Below are 16,860 nucleotides of genomic sequence, written 5' to 3'. Positions count from 1 at the left end.
TTCCTTTTTTTTTTCTCTTTTTTTGTGTTGTGGGCAGGATCGCTGGCAAGCAAGGACAATTTTCCGTGGACCCCTTGTGCTAATTGTGCAGTGTTCTTATTGGAATCTGTATACAAGACAAAGTAGAATTTTAGGAGTGCAAAAAAAAAAAGTCTAATGGTTGATTAAAAAAAAAAAAGAAATTCTGATATATTATCTATAGTACATGAAGACCATAAGCAAATGTTTGTTTCAGTGTGGTTCTGCCTTGAACTGCTTTTTGGCATGATTTATTTTTTATTTCCAATTTTACTTTTCATCCATATGTAAATTTTGCCATGTTTTACTTGCTGTACCATCCCCCCCTTCCCTTATTTTATTTTTCAGTGTCCATGTTTTATATATCCTGGGCTTTTTCTCTCTAGTTAATTCAGCCATCCGCTACTATTTTCTTGGCTCTGTAACTCTTGTTTCCCCCCCCCTCCCCGTCCTCCCCCCTGCACCCCCTGTAATTTTAAACATTCAGTTTCCTTGTAGATCAATGAAGATAAATACAACATTGATTTTGGATGAAAAAGGCAGTTGAGTGTTTGTGTGTCGTAGCCAGCGCTGTTGACTCGAGGCTAATGGTTTATTGACGGCTGGGAGGAGGCGGCTGGCGCAAGGGGCTGGTGCTGGGACAGGGATTTGCTTCTGCCTGTGAACCCTTCCCAGCAGAAGGAACACGCTCTGGAGGTGGGGTTTGGGGGTTTGGGGAGGAGAGCAGAGCCCCGGCCCTGCAGCATCTCCACCCCACAGCCCGGGGACACCTCGGGGGCAGACCCAGCATCTCCTGCCAGGGGAAGGAAGGAAGGACAGCAAAGCAAGCACGGCCTGTGTGCAGCAGCTCGTGTGGAGGGACCCTGCTGCCAGCATCACCACGGGAAGTTATCACCTCCAGCGCTGCTCTGCACCTCCCTTTTGCTTCCCAAACCTTTCCCTGTGCTGAGCCATGCATGGGGGATGGAGCCATGCCCTGATCCCCTCGCGCCCCGCAGCCGACGGGGCTTTAGCGGCATGGCACAGCTCCTGGGTTTAGGTCTGCGTGTGACTAAATTACTGAGCGTGAAAAAATGAAATGAAATAAAATAGCAGGGTCCTTAATCTGATGAAAGAAGGCTTAAAACAAAAATAGGCATTAAAAATCAGCACCTGCTCTCGCAGCTGAAAGTGGAGGAACGTAGAACACATGGTGGATGCGAAAAGCGTGTTGGACTCGGCATAAAGATTCATAATGCTGGCTCAGGGGGATTGTAATGCTCCTGGTGCCAGTGTCCAACATGGGATCTTGTTTGACACCATTTCTGATATGGATTTGCATAAATGAGCCCCCCTAACCTCTGCTAGAGTCCATAGTTGCATATTCCTAATGCAGGTACATGTGAGCAAGGAGGTTGTTACTGCAAACTTCAGAAAAAAAATGCAAAAAATGGGCTATACCCTTTGGAAGCGTTTGGTGTGTGTATGACTTAAAAAGTGAGCATTAAATCAATGCTATGCTCCCCTGGCATTCCTGAAGGATTGCTTATTGCAGCCACCCTGGTGCCAGAAGAATTAATCATGACTGATGTTGTGGTGGTCTGAATATTAAAAGAAAATCAGTGGTTTGCTATTTGCTGTATTAGGAGGCATTGCTCTCACGCCTTCGGAGGATGACCCATCAATAATGCTGCTCTACAGTGGGATTCCTGTGGAATTACACAGTGTCGAGTATCAGGCTTCTCACAAAATGGTTCATCATGATTAATGGTATTATTACCTAAACAGAGAAACTAATTAATTCAGCCTTATTCCTTTAAGCCACCCCAGCTGAGCTGCCTTCTGCTAAAAGAACTGGTACAGAAGGACTTCCTGGGTTTTATGCATTCCTACCACTGTTCAGCTTTCATTTTCTGCCGTTTTCACCATTTTTATTCTACTTTTGGCTGTCTCCCCAAAGACTTCCCTCAGTCACCAAAAAAAGGTGGAATTTAGCAAACAAATGACAGTGGGTGGGAGGAAAAAGATGGGATTTGGAAGGTTCATTGCTTGCCTCAGGCAACCTGTGTTTAAAAAGATACTCAGGAAGCTGTAAGGAGGGAGACCAGTGGTTGCACTTACATTACCTTTTGTCCAAAATGCCACATGCCCATTGGGGCTCCATGGAAGATGTGTGACCAGCTTCAGTAATGGGGGTCACTCTTGGCCCAGTCAATAAAACAGACAACCAGGATACCAGGGAGTGAGGGAAAAAGGCAATAAAGCTGTAACACATCCTCAAATCACTTGTCAAAAATATTAACTGTTCCTTGACAAAAAATCTACTGCTTCCCTAAAATGCCGGCTTTATAGCCTAAAATAAGCATATGGGAATCGTCCTTTTCAGCCTATGTAGATACCATAAATACATAGTTGGCTGTTTGTGACCTGGAGTCACACAAACAGGGTTGATGCAGGGGAGCCCAAGGACTCAGTCTGCAGCACCAGCCCCACCCGGGCCCAGAGGAGGGAAAGCAGAAGGAGGGAAAGCAAAAACTGGTCAGGAATGCAGTGTCCTGAGAGCTCAGGGAAGAGGGAGACACACCAGCTGTGCTTCAGGCAGCCCAGCAATGAGAATGGGAGCAGGGATAGAGATCAGTGTGTGCAGCTCAGGCTGGACCTGAGAAACCGTCAGCAGAGGGGAAAACAAGATGTGTGTTTTCCTTGGCTTGTGCCAAGCCAAAAAAAAAAAAAGGAAACCTTTCCCTTACCTCCCTCAGGAAATTCCTTTTTGCCAAAGTCTTGAGAAAATAGTTGTGTTGCAGCGTTGGGGGATTTTGGTAATGGTCGTCCCCATGCCAACACCCCTTGCAGAGCTCTCCCCAGTGCTGCTTGGTGCCCCTTTGCACAGGCAGTTGGCTCTGGGGAGAGTCCAGCTAAGGAAATAAAGAGAAATGGGGCTTGGGCAAAGAGATTTAGCACTTTTGCTCAAATCTTGGGGAGCTGGTAGCCCAGGGCTTAGCTCAGAGGCACAGTGCTTTGGGAAGAGCAGGGCAGGTCATGGGCTCAGCCTCCAGCTGGGCATCACTGGGGGCAAACAGCATTGTCCAGGAGCCACTTCTTGTCCACTTGTGTCCAGCAGCAAGATGGCATCCTCCTGCTGAGCCCACAGCTCTTTCACAGCACCAAGATCAATAGTTTGTCAGGAAAATGCCTTTCCTAGCAGCGCACTGTATTATGTGAAACTGAATAAAAAGCAAGGAGTGGGGGAAGGCTACACCAGGCCTAAATTACAGGCTCCCGTTTCTGAACATAATGGAGAGAAAGAAAAATCAAATGATGTTTTGAAGTTTAACTTGGAAAATATTTTTCCGAAGGCTTTGAGCGATGTGTGTGTGAAGCAGGAAGGTCGGCTCCCCTCGCCGCAGCCCCTGCTGCTGCGGCACAGCTGGAGGCTCCCTGCGCAGCGGCTGGGACCTCCTTGCAGGTGTCGGCACGGCAATTCCTTTGTCTTCTCACAAAAAACCTTCTGCTCCATTAAGCTTCCCTAATTGCTGCATTTATCATCAGCCATTTTCTGCTTGTTCTCTTCCTCATTCAGCGAGGATGTGTCAAAATAGAGATCCACCCGCCGTCCCCGGGAGATGAAGCTGTTGGAGGCGCCGGCTGCTCAATTGGCCGTTCCGCGCAAGGTCCCTCATTACCCGCTCGTGTGTCACACACATCGCACAGCCGGGCTCTGCTGGCCGGGTGTCAGGCCCTTTGCACTGAGCCTGGATAAATAGCTGAAAGCAGAAAAATACAGGGCTTTTTTTCTGACTAAAACCCAGCCAGCTTCGTCCTCCTCCTCCTCCGGCTCCTGATTGGAATTCACGCAGCGAGGAGCAGCTGCCCGCAGCAGGGTGAAGCCCCTCATCTCCCCCCGGAGCAGTGTGAGGAGCAGAGGGTGTGTGTGACACCCAAAGGAGAAGGGGCCCAGCTCACACCCTCATCTCCCTCGGTCACACAGCAGCAGCAGGAGGAACCCTGGAGGAAAACCACTGTGGCTCAATGGGGCGGGCAGGTTTCTGCAGCTGCTTTCCAGAGGAGTTGCCATCATGTACAAAGTCATAATTAGCTCTTCTGCAGCATTTGCTCACTGTTTCATCAAAAACATTTTGTCAGTATTATTATTATTTTAATTATTATTAATAATATTATTGTTAATATTATTATTTCAGGGAAAGGAAAAACCAGTCAAGACACTGAAGGAAGTGGCCAGCTTTTCAAAAATGCTCCGTTCCCTTCCACAGCCTCCCTTCCCTCCATCATTTCCAGCTGATGAAGAGCCAGAGCCCAGCAACGTTCCCCAGACACGCTGGTGGTGGTGGGATCACTCAGAGGAAATTGCAAAGCAGAAGAATTCTGCAAATCCAGATTCAAAGTGCTGGCCAGAGAAAAACACAATGGTGAGGAACTAGTTTGGGGAAGCTTTTAGGTTTCAGTGTTCAAAAATCTTTCCTTCCTTTTTGAATGCTATTAAAAAGCCTCCTCCTGTGGAGAGAACAAAGGAAAAGGGATTAATTTTTGGGGGCTTTTTTCAAAACTAAGATGGTTCAGGATTTTTGGTTTGTTAATGCACATCTAAGAAACTACAGAGAGTGAAAAATGTCTGACAAGGGAACCTCATCTGAGGGGTGATTTGCACTAAGCCACTCTGGACAGGGGCAGTACCATAAAGAACACTGTTAGAGCTTCCATTTAAAAGAAACCCACCTTAATTCCCAGCACATACCTGAAAAGGCCAAAATCTGTGCTCTGCTGTCATGGGGCTCTGCAGGTTAAGCATGTGTCTGCAGCTGGGAAAGCAGGGACCCAAAGCAGCCCAGCTATTGAAGGAATTAATTCAGCTGCTGGGGCTGGCTCTGGAGATCACACATGGCCAGATTAGCCTTTCCAAGAGCTCAGCATTTTCTGCCATGTCCTGTGGAGTTTCACTTGTCCAACTCTGCAGAATTTAAAGGTTAAGCCTCAGGCACGACACAGCTACTTTGCTGTCAGATACAAAATCTTCTGTGGCCAGCACACAGGGCACTGGCTGCTAATGGCCCGTGCCCAGGGCACAGCAGAGCCACGGAGCAAGGACACCCTGTCCCACCTGGGCCTGCAAAGTCCACAGTGCCTGTTTGGACCATTCCTGACAGATCTTGTGGCAGAGGCACACTGAGGTTTTTCTACACCCTGCCTCCAATGTGTTCACTGGATGACTTCACGCAGCCAGACATGGCCAAAAATGTGCCTCTGTGAACTAATGAATTGGTTTAATTGTCTGCCAAACCTGAGAGCAGCCAAAAGTAACAAATTAAAGTTTACAATCCTGTGGTCTCATTTACAAGGGGATAATACAGCAACTGTTTATTTTGTGAGATGTTGGAGTGAGTCGGGAGAAAATTACAGCCCCTATATAATATTAATAATAATCAACATCATAAAAATGCTTTTAATAGGAAACACCGATGGTTGTTTTGCTCCGTTAACTTGCACAATTGTTCCAGCCCGTCTGGCTGCCAGCTCACAGGGCAGGGGGTGTTGGTTCCCTGGAGGCCAGGCTGCCTCCACAGCCACAGCAGCTCACAGCAGCTTCACACTCAGAGTTTAATAATCACTCTGGCTGCAGCACGGCAGCGCCCATGGGAGCACCCACGGGGCCAGATGATGCTTCACAGGGCCGTGGAACAAGCTCTGGGGGAGGAAGGAGATGCCAGGATGCCTGGAAGCTCCAGGGAGAGCACAGCCGAGGTCCGCAGCCCAGAGGAGCAGGCTGGGCAGGGAGGTGGGAGCAGCAGCTTTTGGAAGATGTGTGAGCCACGGTCTTTGCCAAGGGATGGAGGCGCAGGGTCAGCCCTGGTCACCCCTGCAGCATGTTCCAGGCTGGAGGGAGAGCCCAGCAGGCCCAGGGACACATCCCTGCTGCCCTGTACGTGCCCTGGGAACCCCCCATGGGCTGCTGGTGTCAGCTCAGCCCCGTGGCAGTGGCTCTGCTCCTGCTGCTCTCCAGGACAGGGCAGCAGAGCTGTGGCACTGCCAGGGCAGGAGCAGGAGCCTCCAGGGCTGGACACAGCCCTGAGCCCAGAGCTGTGGGCACCAGCACAGGCTCCAGCACCACAAAGCAGTGACCAGCTGGAGCAGTGACAACATCCTTGCACAGGGACAAGCTTTCAGCCTTTTGCAAGCCACTGCATCAGAAGCCCTGGCTGCACCCTGCACCTTCCCTTGTGCACGGATTGCTGAGTGTGGGGTTCCCCCGGGCTTTGGCACCCCATTCATTCCAGCCACAGCCTCCAGAGAGGTGGGGGCTTGTGAGATGGGCTCTCAAGATGAAGGACAGTCCTAAATATGGGAAAATTGCCACAACAGACTTCATCAGATGAGGCCCACATGAAGCTCAGCAGCTGGGTGAACGGCTGTGTCGCCAAAGGCTGTTCAACGGGAATGCAAGAAGGGGAAAAATAAATAAATATGTCCGTACACCCCCATGAAATTAATCCCTCCCCATTCAGCCATTTCCCTTTATTTCTTCCTTTTAGAAGCAAGGTTATCGGGTCTAACATCACATCCAAACATTTCAGCACTAGCATTATACGGGATGCTCCAAGGTCAGCGCCTGCAGCTGTAAACTCATTAGTCTTGTCTTTTGTGAGAGAAGAAAGCCTCTTCATTCCTCTCTCACCCCCTTCCCCCCTAATTAAAATTAAAGTATTTCCTGGCCAAAAGTCATTTCTGCATTCATTCATCTCAATTCTTTTCTGTTTGGATAAACCACCCTTTGGTACTCCCAGGGTGTTATGTATACAAACTATAAACTCTTAATGGTCCTGCAGTGTGTTATGACTGGCCTAAAGAGCTAAAGCAGGCTCCGAAAAAGTGGTTCTTGGCAACGCTGTGTATGGAGTTCAGGCTCATCAGTCATATGCAATTAGAGATTAAAAGTGCTTGATGGACTATAGGGGAGACCAGCACAGAGGGAGATTAGGAATGTAGGAGAGAAAAGGCAAACAAAAGCTTTTATCTCAGCACAGCAGTTGCTACTACAAAAGCAGCAATGGAAGGACAGTCCCCATTTTGCAGAGGCACCCACGGCCTTTCCAGCTCGAGGGCCCCAGCACGGCCCATCCCCGTGCTGATGACCACCCACACTCCAGCAGGGTGATGCAAGTCCCCAGGAGCACCAGGGCTGGTGGCTGCTGCCCAGGGAGGGCTCGGGCAGGCCGGGCTCTGGAGGAGGCTCCTGCTGCAGCCCAGGCTGTCCAGATCTGCTGCCAGCTGCACACAGGCACCGTGCCTGGCACACCAAACCCCCCCGGTGCTGGCAGTCTGCCCAGAACAGGGGACCTGGGGGGCACCAGAAGCCTGGTGGGTCTGTAGGGATGGAGAGGGAACAGGAGCTCTTCTTCTTAGAACAAGGGGTGTTTCCCCATTAGGGTCCTCTTGCCCTGAAGGGGAGGTGGGTGGGTGGCATGTAAATGCTTTTGAAAGGTTTGTGGCCATTTATTTCCTATTTTACTGAGTGTGGGAGCCTGCTGCATGCTATGCAGCCTATGGGGCACAGCAGCTCCCTGCTGACCATCCCTGCTGGATGCTCCCAAAGACAGGAAGGAGCAGGACACAAGGGTTGGCAGGGACTGTCTTCCCCTCTCTTTCCACACCCTCAGCCTATGCAACCTCTCCAGCTTTGGGCAGGCTTAAAACACTGGGCTAACATAACATATGGGGAGACACAGAAAATTTTCTTCCAGCAGAGAAATATTGGGGTTTGTAGACTGGAGGCAGCTTGTGCTTTGTGCAGGGGGAAGGTCTGAGCAGCTCTTCGGAGCACAGTGATCACAGTCTGGTAAACTGATTGTTATAGTATCAGGAGATGCAGGTGAGACAGTACCTGGTGCCCTTCTTGGTGAGGCTCAGTGTCAACCCTGGAAAAGCAGGGAGCCTTCCCTCCTTCCTGTGCCCACAGCACAGTTGTGTTTCCATCCATTTGTTTTTCCTACCCTCAGCTAACAATGGAGCCATGGAGGCACTTGGTATGCCCAGCCCGAAGGAAGGAGCTGACTCTTTATGGAATTTCATTATAGAAGTCTCAATCAGCCATTAGAGGTTTATTTAAATGGGTTTTCTTGAGCATTAATAGGATATGGTAGTGCATTCATAGCCAGCTTTCCTCAGGTTTTACTGAAAGTGGCATAAGTGGGTTTCTTCAAGTACATGTGATTGCTCATAGCCACTGAAGTTGATTTGAATCACTTGCTACCAGGCTCACCAATTTAGACTGATAAATTGTGCATTATTAAATGGGGGAAGGGAACAAAGCTGTGTTCTCCCAGAGAAGAAAATGCAGGATTTCTCATCAATGAGGAATGATTCCTCTCATCAGCACAGTCTGAAAAAGGCCATAATGAACCATTTGAACCTAAGAGCACAAGCCTTCAGTCTACTTCATTCCTGATCCATCTTTGTGCTTGGAGATTCAGAGATGATGGGCTCTGCCCAGTGCCAGCCAGGAGGGCAGGTAAATCTGACCAGCAGCCCTCTGTGTTTAGCCAGGAGTGTGCTTATCGCAGTGCTGCCTGGCTGTGCTCATCAGCCATCAGTGCATCCTCTGTAGAGGCAGCTCTGCCTTTCTGCTCAGGGGCACTCACGGGCTGCAAACTGCCCATGAAAAGGGATTCAACCCCTCACTCCAAGCATTAGTTCTTGATAAAGACACAAACACATGCGGAAGGCTTTTTCTTTGTGTGGAATAGGAAGCATCTGCCCTGCAGGAAATCACTGTCTGACTCTGGGGAGCTGGTCTCACCCTCAGCCACACAAGCTGCTTGCCAGTTATGACTGGCCTAAAGACCTACAGCAGGCTCCAAAAAAGTTGTTCATGATCACACAGGAGGTCACGGGCTGGGGTTTGGGAAGGGGCTGCTCTCCATTACTGCTGTAATGAGAGTGCTGTTTTGGGTTGATGTTCTGAAATGCATTTTAGGTGTTTTCAAACCCGATCCCAGCTGCAACAGCGTCTGGGTATGCAAATAACCCACTCTGCTTGGATGACACTGAATTCGGTGTTTTTAATACACTGTAAGCACGAGGCTTTCTGGATCCCACCGCTCCATCAAGCCTGGCATCCTGCTCAGTGTCCCAGCCTGCGTGGGGCTGTGTAATCAGGCACCAGGCTGCATTTCCCGTCTCAGCAGGGTTATTAAAGCACTCAGTGTGACAGCCCCGTGCCTGGCTGTGCCACAGCCCCGCGGGGCCCCGCTCACAGCCCTGCCCTGATGGATGGACCCGAGCTAATGAGCTCCGAAGGGAACCACACGGAACCCTCCTCGCTGCAGGCACCAGCCTCTGAGGGAGGGAGTTAAAAGGGGGCGAAAAAGAACAAGAGAGAAAAGGGATAGATTCCAGATAGCTCCTTTGGGGATGTGAGGGTTGTGCTTGATTAAAAGCAGTGCTTTATGAAAATGTTATTTGCTATGCTTGGAAGATGACATTCAGTGCAATAAGAGCGTACAGCAAACCTAATGTGGTCCCTGTGGAAAGGGCTGGGGTGTGGGCCTGGGAATGCATCCTGCCCTCTTATCTTTGATCACTTCTCTGCAGTAGCTGGTGCTGGGAGGTTCCACTTTCTCCCAGATATACAGGCATCCTTACTCTGTGCCAGTGTGCAAGGAGTGATGTGGAAAACCTCTCTTTTGAGGGGATTCTCACAAGCAGAGGACTGTGACTGCCTCTCTGGGAGACAAGGATGACTGGTACCCAAATCTCAACCCTCCAATCCTGTCCTGAACTCACAGGGTGTATTTGTGTTGGCCGCCGTCAGCTTGGCTACACCAGCGCAGCTGGAATGAGCCTTTCAGAAGGTGATGCACAGATCTATTTCCAAGTAGTTTGCACTAGACTTTGTCTGGATGTGTTTGGTTTTTAATGCTTTCCCAGAACACTTGTAAATTTTTTATTTCTGCTGAGAGCAGGAGAAACTAGCTGCTGTGCACAGAATAAAGTTGATTGTCTACTAAGTTTAATGCTGTTTTCTTGCTCTATTATTTGGCCGTTCTCTGTTTGTGCAAAACTGGTTTAAAGCTCACTCAGAGCTCCTGGGCTGTGCAAGGAAGAGAAAGGGGAAAAGTTATTTCTCTGCTCTGCCAAAATATACAAAATTTTATGTACCATGATGGAAAGTTAAGGTGAAAAGGGCTGGATCTAAGACAAGAAACATTTCTTTAATTTTCTCTACTTTTTTTAACAGGATTTGCTGTTGCTTTGAAAGCCTCCTGCTATTTTACAGGCAATAAAAAAGAGAGACTGAAAGCATTTATTTCCTGAGACCTGCTTGTTTCTTGAGCTCTGTTAAACTGAGCTTGCCTAGCAAAGGAAGGGAGCGGCAGGAGCCCGGCGGAGCTGGGGAGAGCAGGCTTTGCCTGCCTGGCCAGAACAACTGAAAGCTCGTCCTGCTTTGCAGCCCCTGTCCCTGGGAGCTCCTGGGGATGGGAGCAGCCTCCCTGGAGCCAGGTGAGCTCCTGGTGCTGGGCAGCAGCTCCCCCTGTGTGCCTGCATCCCCACAGGCAGGGCTGGAGACTGCCCCATCCAGAGGCTGCACCAGCACCCCTGCTTGGGCCCCGGTGCCCTCCCCAAGGGCTGCCAGGGGCTGCAGGTGCACCAGCCCCAGGTGAGGCTGTGCTCCAGCAGGACAGTGACCCTGTGCTTCCTCCCTCACCTCCCTCCACGGCGCATCCAGGCCCTGCACACCAAGGTCAAACCTGCAGCTGCACTCGTCGACATTCACAGGCCGTTTCAGAAGCATGCGCTGTAAATGAGAGGATGTGTGAAATCAAAAATATTTTCACATGACTCTCATGCAGTTTAGCCTTCCTTTGACCCACAGCTTTACTTTCACTCACTGCCATTGTTTTTGGCTGAAAATTACAAAGCTGAAAGAGCATCTGTTCCAAATAATGCTGGTCAGGCTTCTGGATAACAGCTTGGCAGCTTCCTGCCAGGAGCAGTTGCTGTGGCTTCTTGATTACTCTTAAGTATTCAGTGTTTTGAGGAGGATAAGAAAGTATCATGAGGATATCATTATCCATTCCAAGATATTTATTAGCAAAAATGATGGGAGTATAGCCAGAAGTTGTACAAAAGCTAGTATTTTAGCTTTTAAACAGAATAAATAAATAAAAATAAAACCCATTGCTGAGTTTGTGGCTTGATCTCTCCAGCAGCAATAGCTGGAGACTGGGAGTTACTGAACCTGCAAGCCCAGGGGTTGTTGATGGGATCTTGTGTACACAGATCCTGCGCTGTCTGCATTCCTGCCAGATGGAAATGCACAGCAGGTTCCTTGTGTTTCTTGGGATGGGGTGGGAAGATCTGGTTTTCTCCTAATTTTCTTGCCTCCTGGTTTCTCTGGTATCTTGGATGACTCTTGTTTGTGAACATGCCTGCAAGTTTCTCAGCATTTTTTTTCTCTCCCTCAGTTCAGATTATTCCCTAGCTCACAGTACTTTTCTATTATCTATTCAGATGGCTAAACTAGAAATTAAATGGAGTAAAAAGTTATTACATTAAAAAAAAAGAAACCTCTAATTTTTTTGGCTGAATTCCCTTGACTAAATTATATGGGGTTTTTATTTGCTGCAGCAGATCTCCAGGCTCCTGACTAATGGTGCAAAATATTAACGGTTTCTCTCACTTTCCTGCACACTTTTTTCACCCATCCCCCAACCAATATCATGGTCTGCCCATCCTGAGTGGGTTTTTTGGGTTGGTTTTTTTTCTTTTATTAAAGGACTTTACCTCTCCATGGTAACAATGCTAGTGCAAGCACACATGGGCCGTGTGGTTACCCCTAGGCTGTCCAAACCTGTACCCTAATCTTTGTCCAGCAGCTGGACAAAGTGGCCTGGAGGTGCTTTGCAGCCACAAAACATTTCCATAGGGACATGGAAATTACCGGGGCTAAAACCAGGAGTTTGCCACCACAGGTCACCCTCTGTGAGCTGTAGAGCTCCTGCAGTGCCCCTGGGGTGAGGGCATGCCTGATGTAACTGGGATGGATTGGTGAATGTGGAGCTGAATTTGGAGCTAATTCAGTGACTTATAGACTGTGCCAGACCCTGTACCAAAGGCTGCAGTGCTTTACAGGGGCTGCATTCCCACTTCAGTCTGTCCCCCTCACTAGTGCAACCCTAAAGCTGAGGAATGGGGCAGCCCTTAATGCTCAGGTTTGGGGTGTTGTCATCTCTTTTGTGGGGTTCCATACTGTTGTCTCTTTACCACAACACTTCCATACCTTCTTGGCGTTTCTCATGGGCAGCTCCTCAGAGCACTGACTCATTGTTTTTTACAAAGTGGCCAACTGCCACCAGTTCCCTCCTCAACCAGCCACCCCACTCTATTATAGCACTCTTCTTCTCATTGGTCACAGCTGTGGCCTGCTAAAGCCAGGCCTGTTCCTAATCTTTGACAATTAGCCCAGCTTCAACTCCTTAGGGGTAAGATTACTTTTTACACCATCTTTATTTTCTTGTATTATATCGCCCTACACTTGGGCACTCACATGAACTTACAAACAGGGGCAGCTGAGCCAGCTCAGATCCCAGAGCATCCCCTCCTGATGGAGCACTGCTGGGTCCCAGGGACATCCTTCCCCTTGTGCAGGTCATCAGCCATGGGAAGGGGCTGAGAGCCTGAGTTCTTCTGTCATAACAACTCCACTTTCATTCCTTGAGGTTATTTGTAGCCTATATAATCACAGCAATTACATACAACCACTCTTAGCTGCATAGCTTAATTACAACTAATGCACGTCATTTCAATTAATTTTAATTATATGGAAAATGTGAATAGTCTGTTATTCCATTGTTAAAATCATTTGGGACAAACAAGACTAAAGTGCTAAATTTCATAGAGGACCTAGTTATTAATTTTAACTCACTAATGAATGGATGTAACTCTAAATTCTCTGAAGATATTGTCTCTACTTGAAGAGTCAGTGCTGTAGATTTATGGATATGCCAGCTTGCTCAGAGATATTCAGTCCCAGCTTTAAATGCAAACTACTGCTGTCTCAAGCAATACTACCAAAGTTATTTCATGTTAATTAAAATTAACATCCACTGTTGCTGAAATATCACTGTGTGGACATACTTCTGACAAAATAAATGTAGGCATGACCATTTACTTGGAATAATTTTAGCTTCTAATTAATCCAACAATTTTCTAAGACATTGAAATCTACCTCCTATTAGCTCATTTCTATTTAGTCTTTGAAAGAAAATGTTTCATGCTCCTCAGGCAACTTTGGAAAGTCTCATTTATGATATGTACTATTTTTATCTGCTCTTAACAAATACAACTCCCTTAGAAATAAAATGTTTCTGGAGTTTGCTACATTAAAAGGAAAAGAAAACATAGCAGAAACTTTGAGTCCAGTTTTAAAGCATAAAAGGGTTTATCTTATCTAGAGCAACCAGTACAGGATAACCAGTGTTATCTTATCACCACATATTGATGTCAGGGTTTAAAAGGACTTGAGGCTGTTATGCTACACGGAGCAGAACTCCTACACTGATAAACACTGATAAAGCTGCAGTGCTCTAATCTAAACTACACCTTCTTTCTGCCCCAAATACACATGAGAAGAGCCAGAAACATTTTTTCCTTGCACAGCACAACCTTCCAAGTGAGGGTGGGCTCCTTGTCCCACTGGTGCTGCCAGGGAAGGCTCCTGAGCCCGGCCAAGGCTGACAACAACCTTGAGGGAAAGAAACAAAACCTGTCTCCTGGCTGAGCTTTGCCCATGGGGATTGCTGAGCTCCAGCCTCACAGGAATAACCTGAACCATGGGGTTTGTCACAGGGTGATGCTCATGTGAGAGGGTAATGAATGGCCCCAAACCCAACTCCCTTCTGTGAGTGGCAGCAGCCCACACTGGCAGTGTTGACTGCACCAACTCCAGCACTTCACCAGCTTGGCTGGAATCATCTGCAGTTTCTTTAGGAAGGGATGTTCAACCCTAAGGACTTTGCTTGGAGAAAAAGAGAAAAAGAGACACACACAAAGTGAATCAGGTCCTGCAAAGTGAGAGCTTGTCAGGTGTGGGATGCAGGCTGGGACCCCAGGCTGCATAAGTGGTTTCTTCTTGCCTGATTAATGTGGGTGCCAGTGACTGATGCTAATGCAATATTCCTGTGTTAGGCCATGGGATCAGCCTTCAAAAGGAGCAACATGGATTCCAATTAATAGCAGGATGCTAATGACTTCAGGAGTCCTGCTTTGCCCTACACAGCCAGGTGCTGCACTCCAGTGTTGCACACTCACAATACCAGGCTCTGGACATAGCCTACAGCTGGCCTAAGTTTGCTTCAGGGTTTGCTTGAGGGAAGGGGTAAGGGCATAGGTGTGACGCTGATAACTCTGAGGCTCTTTGAGCCAAGAAGAAACCAAGCCATGGACAAGGTCCTGGCTCACCTCTGTCTGCTCACAGCCCTTCACTGGGAGTGGTGCAGAGCAATGAGGCAAAGGGCACCAGGGTGTACAACGGAAATAAGGATGTACAACATCAGTAACCAACATGAAAGCTCGTAGCAAGGACCAAAGTACAAGGCAGAGAGAGTCATGCTGCACATGTTCAAAATGTAGTACATAGGACACCCACACAATCTATGCATGAACTCAGAGCTTGACACCTCTTGCCTGTTCGTGCAATTCCAATTAAATTTGGGTGCATTAATCTCTCTATTCTTAATAGAAACTCACTTGCTTGCTCTCTCTCACCTCCATTTTCTGCCAGCTGCAGATAAAACAGGCAGTCAGCCCTCTGCTTGTTTGATCCTAAGGTGAAGCGATCAAACACGCTTGCAGCCTCGCTGAAGGATCACACAGAATGAGAAAGTGGCCTGCAAGGCAGATTAGTGAAATCACTTCCATTACAGCTCCAGGCATGGACAGTTGCTGTCTTGGCACGTTTCTTTTATGACAAGCCCAACTTTTCCTACCTTTCCCTTCAGTTCTGCTGCGGTGTTGGTGTCCCTTTCTCTGGGTGCTGATTAAAACCCCACACCTGGGAAGCATGGCAGCCTTGAAGGGCCTGATGTTACACCCCACCATCAGCTGCAGCAGCTTCTTTTACTTCAGTAGAGCTGCTCTACCCAGATGTAGGTGTCATGACACATATGGTACAATATGCACCCTCTCTGTGCTGCCTTGAGCTGACAGAGTGTGATCCCCAGCTGTGTGGCAGCAGAGCCACTGCTCTACAGTCCTGGGACTAAGATTCTGCTCACTCCTTCCACACTTTTTTATAAACAATATGTGGCAATTTTACCAATTAAGTGTGTGGGGAAGCAGCGAGTTTGGATCAGATGCACACAGCAGCTGCCACAGCATGACTGCGCAGCACAGAGAGGCTGCAAGCACTTAAGCAAGACAGAATTATCATAGCACAAGATTAGTTCAGATATCATAAAGCACTGTTCCAACAGCTCCCCACCAGGAAATCTCCACCCATCCCTGCAGTGAGATGTGTATCCATCTTACAATGTTAATTGTGCTGGCCCTGCCACTTTGCTGTGGTTTCTGTAAGGCAGCTCAACATAACAAACCTGGACAGTGAGGGCATCCCAGTGCTGGAGTGCACAGTCCAAAAAAGGAATAAATGTAAGTCATGTAGTTCTGCTGAACCTGTGGTTTAAAGCTTCTAATTGCTAACTTTCATCTTTTACCAGCATAAATAATAAATGTGGCATGTTCCCCATTTTCCATCACCACCGCATTATTAAAGCAATAAAACAATTTCAAAGGTGTGGTTATCATAAGCTAATGGCACCTCTAGGGGATTACTAACACCCCAGGAGACTTCTTAGCCTTAAAAAGGCCGATACCCACTGTCAGTGCCTATTAGCTCAGCTGTGTGCCAGCGTGTGCACAGCGGGCCCTGCTCGTGCGGTGCCACTCACACGCAGGACGAGCCAAGTGACACAACTGTGGGCACAATTAGGTCAGAGGATGCTTCCAGGCAGACAATTAAATAAGAGAGAGGAACCCTGCAATCACACACAGCTCAGATGATGCACACACACAGGTAACCCAGCTGCCCACAAGCCAGCTGCAGCTCCTTCCACCCCAGTTCAGAGCGGAGGGAGAGAATCCCCCTTATGGGGAGAACTGGGGAGCAAGGGCTCCCTGGCAGAGCACTGCAGAGGGAATGGTCTCCTTGCTGCACACCTGAGAGCATCTCCTCAGGAGCAGGCTGGTGGGAAGGGAGTAGGTGACTTTGAGAGAGCCACCCTGGAGGCATTGCTCGGCGGGGTTTTGTTGTGCTGACAGCAGAGCTGTCTGTGAAAAGGAGACTCCCGTCTGCCGCATGGGGTGATTTGGGAGCACTCCTTACACACCACCGCCTTGTGGATACTCCTCCCTTGCCTCCCCCGCTCTCTGTAATCTTGGGATGACATCATTACGAATTAGTTAGTTAGTTTTAGTATCTGCTGGGGCGTTAAGCCCAAGCTATTTAGCACATCAAAACAACAGTATTAGCAAACAGACCTTCCTTTAAGGTAATTACGCACCAAGGAGACTGCCTTATCTTTCATCTCCTGTTTATTTTGCTAACAGTCACCCAGATTCTTTAAGTAATACCTTCCCTGCTATCAGTTATCAAAGCAATGACGGAGGTGGAAGACAGCTGAATGCTCTAAGATCTAACAGCAAAAGCCTCGCAGGTGGGAGGAGGAGGAGGAGGAGGGACAGCTGAATAAGGATGAGGCATGAGGACTGTCTGTCTCTGCCTTTGTCTGCCTGTCAGCAATGCTAAGCTGGGAGTTCTGATCCTACAGGACTTTGCACAGCCTGGAGCAGGGA

The sequence above is a fragment of the Ammospiza caudacuta genome, chromosome 18, assembly GCF_027887145.1.
Source record: "Ammospiza caudacuta isolate bAmmCau1 chromosome 18, bAmmCau1.pri, whole genome shotgun sequence".
Taxonomy (NCBI): domain Eukaryota; kingdom Metazoa; phylum Chordata; class Aves; order Passeriformes; family Passerellidae; genus Ammospiza; species Ammospiza caudacuta.
This window is presented reverse-complemented; position numbering follows the sequence as displayed.